This window comes from Lemur catta, chromosome 11, assembly GCF_020740605.2.
Source record: "Lemur catta isolate mLemCat1 chromosome 11, mLemCat1.pri, whole genome shotgun sequence".
Classification (NCBI taxonomy): domain Eukaryota; kingdom Metazoa; phylum Chordata; class Mammalia; order Primates; family Lemuridae; genus Lemur; species Lemur catta.
In genome coordinates this window covers 55,166,055-55,171,184 of record NC_059138.1, presented here as the reverse complement: position 1 = coordinate 55,171,184, position 5,130 = coordinate 55,166,055, and the positions used below count along the sequence as shown (strand labels likewise).

Sequence of the window (5,130 nt, the reverse complement as noted above, 5' to 3'; positions counted from 1 at the left end):
CTAACAAAACAATATTGCAAAATAATCAGTGAGAGAAACTCTAGAGAGGATTAACAAAGAGACCACAGACACTGATAAAATCTCAAGGTTATCAGTAACACCAGGTTAGGAACAGGTGACAACCATGATAGCCTGTCTAATATTCTACAGTAACAGAGAAATCAGTAGGATTTAGGAGAAATGTACTCAGCCTAAAGGAAGAAACCAACACTAAAGACGACCTAGCCAACAACAAAAATCTAATATCCAAAGAGCATAAAACCTTCCTGCAACATAATTATAAAAAGCACTGATTTGTATTTGTTTTGGTGTGTTCAGTTGAGGTATTTGGTGACCAAAGATGTGGGGGAAAGTGTATCAAAGTTGGGAGATTTTAGAAACCATGGACAAAAACCTACAAAACCCAGATTGTCAGGTCAGGTATAGGCAAGAGAAGGTGACAATCAGCATACATTTTCTATAGCAAAATTTATTAACAGGCTTTAAATACTATATCATTTTGGTATCAATATATATTTTTTCTACCTCAAATAGTTTCTGAAAAATCTAGCTTATTCCTCTTTGAACCCTGTAGAAATACCAGTGAGGAATTCTCTCCACCAGCAAATTTAAAATAGAAAGGGAAATAAAATAAGGTCTTGCTACACAAACGAACAAGCAAACAGTTAAACAACCATAAGTAATTAATTTACTAGCATTATGGGTGGAGTAGGATAAACATTTCCTTTTCATTTCCAGTAATTAACTTCTAGGTTTGTATTCTAAGTTATTCGTATGTACCTCTGTCTCATTTTTCAAAATACCTTCTCTCCCCACCAGAAACCACATTGATTTTCCAGAGGAAAATGTTTAAGTCTTTAAATAAAACAACTCCAAGAAAAAAAAGAGAATCAAAAAAAAAAAAAAAAAGAATAAAGTGGAACACAAAGAAAATGAACTAATAAAGGCTACAGGGAGAATCCAATGTGGTCCTCTTTAGTCTGGCTCTTACCACCTTTAATTTTGCTACCCAGATTTTAAGTTAGGACCCAAAAGTTAACATTCTAAAGGGAAAGAAAAGGTTATCCATGAATATACCTACATATTGGTTGAGGGAAAGTACTCTCTAGTTGAATTTATTTGGAATGCTACTACTCCTTACATTTGCATATGTAATCACTCCTTAGAAATAAAGTAGTTTGACCATCAATCCTATTTTATCTTTTCAGGGTGGTAGTCATTAAATGAAGTCACGTTTAAGGAATTAATAATTAAGTGCTTCTGGATTTAAATTACTAAAAATAAAGCAAATATCTGAGCTATAGAAAATTAGTAAGTACTGGCATTAATAGAATAAAACAATTTCTTACATTATATTAGCCCAGGTAATTCCTTTCTACAGCATTATTCTAAAGACGTGCTCTAAAAATGCTACATTATAAAATCAAAGCAAGAAAGCACCTCAGGTTATGCCTCTTTGACCTATGAAACCTAGCACTTGTCATATGGTTCTAACAAATAAAATTCAACATATTTTTGTCATCCACTGAATGACAAATTTACAGGAGGTTTTGACTTTTCATTTCCTATACTTGAATGAAGAATGAATGAATACTCAGAAAAGCCAGACCAATCAGGTACATATAAAATGAACAACTAAACATTTTCTAATTAGTAGTCTATTTACTTTTTACATGTCAGTGGAGAAAAAATAATCTCCTTGATCTCTTTAATTTCCTCCTTCCGATAAAATCCATATTTGTAGCTGCCCATTAAGAGTTCATTAGTTGTGATAATTAGGAGAAAATCAATCTTACAAGCTCTTGTTTACATATAAAATGTGGAACACCACATAGATGAAAGCAATAATATAATTAGAAATACTGTAGTACATGCACGTTTTATATCCTATCTGGCTCATACTTGGATTGTATGCTTATAATACAAAGCATGTCACATACTCCATCTCATTTGTTCCTCACAAAAGCCCCATGAGACACTAATCAAGAATTTTTTTTCCTCTCCTGAAGCTCAGAGAACTTAAGGAGCATGAGCTCATCTACACAGTTAGTTGATGAGCTACCATAATTATTCCAGTGCTTTGACTCCCACTCTGATTTAGCTAGTGTTGAAAAAGTTACTATCATAAGACTTTGGTGCCATAAAAGTTCAGTGTTTTAGGTTATATAATCATATAATAATGTGACTAGTCTAGGAAATTCATTTTACCAATAGGCTACATATAAAATATTATTGTTAATCTTCCATATATATATATATTAGAGAACATGAAAAAAAAAGAAGGATGCTGAAAGCTATAGAACAATTTACTTCTCAGAAGATTTCTTATTTTGTTGGTTTAACAATAGCTTGGTTACTCAGCGACAAAAAGACCCAAAGAGGCTCATTCCACTTTTGTAAACCTGGTTCCTTTTGCAAAAGAATGCTGATTCTGGGGACCCAGCATAGCACTCAACATCCAGGATTGCAGTAGCTAATCCATCATGGGCTACTGAACAAATGAAGTGAGAGGAGATGAGAACAACTTATTAGCAGGGTTTAATAGTGCAGAGAATTTATTCTGGGCCTCCTGGCTCCATTACTACTCAGTAATTTGCCTGGTACTGGTGTCAGACAACCCCAAAATGGCAATCTGGCATATCTGCCTTAACATTAGCTGACTAGGTGCAAAACACTTGAGTGCACAATTAGCGATGCAGTTAGTGAAAGTCTAAAAAGCAGTGCCTAAAATCCATTACCCAAGTGGCCAACACGTCCCATGTAATTAACAATTTTTCAGGGTCTGAAAGCAAAGATTTCAGTGCTACTTTACAGCAGTGATTCATGGATTACAAACCAGTAATTTATGTTCCATCCTGAAAAAAATGTTTTTAAAGCAACGAACCAGAAAAAGGGAATGGAGCTGAGAACTTTCGCTTCAGCAGTTATGCTAGAAGGAAGCTGGAAGGAATGCTGTTTACAAGCAGCACCTACCAAAGCACCTGCACTGCATGTAACATCCCCTTTACAAGTATTAGAGGACATGTGTGTAGATAAAAGGAAAATGCATATAGGACTTATGCTGCCGGGTGACTAGAAGGGTAATTGGTCACTATATGCTATCTTTTTCCATCATGTAATATAAGAATCAGAATATTACAACTCAAAAGAACCTTGGGATTCTGGTTCAACCTTCTGTCTCTTATAAGAAAACTGAGGCTCAAAGGAGGTTGCTAGTTTGTGTACAAACTTATACCGCACAATTAATTTGTGGCAGAAACTGAATAAATCTCAGGCTTCAGAAGTCTATGCTCTTTCTGGAACATCACTCTCAAGTCTGGAAGTAAACTTTTCAATCTTCTGCCTTCTTTGAATCCTCTTTTTGGTCTTATTTTATGTTCCAAACAAAAATCCATGTCAAGGGCTAACTTTGCAAACTTGCAGAAGTATACAGCCACAGGGAAAAACAAACCAACACTGAGGGATTTTATTTGGCTTTCTGTATATCCAAGGAATAAAATTCTTACAAAAAAAAATTAGCTGTCTGTTTGGTGGATGGTAGTACGGCAGGAGAAATCTAACTGGCTCAACATTTCTAAGTTATGTGCTGCTAAACGTAAAGGCTTAGGTGGCCATGTTCTCTCACCGTCATTCATCCCCTACAGAGCTCCTAATCAATAATATACCACTGCTTTCATCAACCCAAGACCTCAGTTCTTCCCTTTCCTCTTTTTCCCACTGTATCTTGTTCTGTTGTTCATAAGGGTCAGAAGAAAATTTCCTTCTCCTTCTCTGCTTTCTTATCTATTCTTTCTTTCAGACCCTCCAGTCTCTGAAATATCCTACCTCTGATTCAAATGCAGCTGGGAATATAAAAGAGGAGCAGACTCAAATGGATCAATAAACATAGGCATAAATACAGAGAGGATATGAAGCAGCTAATGATAGAGTGGTTTTGAGTTAGTGGGATGCCACCTCACTCTATTTGCATTTTAAGATTATTTTCAATATTGCTTCAAATTGAACCCCTTAAAAGAATTTAATGGATTCGATTACAATTTTAGCAGCTGTTATGAAAAATGCTCTATGAAATTAGGATGTTATATATCATATTTCACAGAGACCAGTTCCCTACAGTAATGCTGTGAGTCATTCCGTTTTTTTTCACTAGATTGACGTTATTTTTGACGTAAATGGAATGCTGCCCACGGATCAGGCACAGGCGGCAAGGGAACTGGGGAAATGGCGCAGCATAACAATAGGGTCCGCTCGCCATTGTTAGGTGCGGGAATCGCCATTGTTAGGTGCGGGAATCGTGAATCCCCTCTAGAACAGTCCTGCCTCGCCCCACCGCATGGCCTCGCTCGCGCTATTATCAGCTGAAACGCTGAGCATAATGAGGCACTCAGTGGCATTTTAAAACTTAAACAGCATCTGCATATCATTCACAGTCACTGCAAGTTCATAAAAGATGGGCCCACTGGGGTTTGGGTTGACACGGACTGCATTCAGGAAGTAGGTTTATGTATGGCAGAGAGGCAGTGGAAAATAGTGACCCTAGCAGAGGACCTGGAGTTAGCCTGCCTGGAACAGAATCCAGAACAAGTGGCTCTGCCACCAAATTGGGCAATTTACACAACCTCTCTGTCCCTCGGGATCCTCAAGTGAAAAGGGGTGTGATAATAACATAATAAACTAACTGCAGTGTTATGAAGATTAAATGCATTGATAAGTATCAAAGTACTTAGAATAGTGACTGATACTTATTATGAAGCACTCAATAAATGTCTTTACTGACATAAAGAGAATAACAAGACATTGGCAGAGCAAGTTGCAGAACAACATGTACATTCATTTAAAATATTTAATAAACAGCAACACAAAATATATTTTCTACTGGTAAATATATTTTCTATGAGTATAATTACATAGAAAAACTAGAAAGATATACTTCCTATTAATAATGGTGGTTACTCATAGATTAGAGGATGTTGGTTAAATGGTATTTTAATCTTATTTGTAATGTTAAAAAATTTTTTTGGTATTATTTTGTATCATGTAATTTTTTGCATTTATGTATTACTTGTACAGTTAAAATTAATTTAAAAAGAGGAAAAATCTATTTAGCACATTTTCTTTTAAAGACATCTT

The 5,130-nt window shown here is 35.7% G+C and overlaps 1 protein-coding gene across 1 annotated transcript in view; it reads right to left on the bottom strand.

Moving 5' to 3' along the window:
* Positions 1-5,130, bottom strand: part of LOC123647208 (neurabin-1-like) — a 35,534-nt gene that overhangs the window by 275 nt on the left and 30,129 nt on the right. The window lies entirely within an intron of this gene.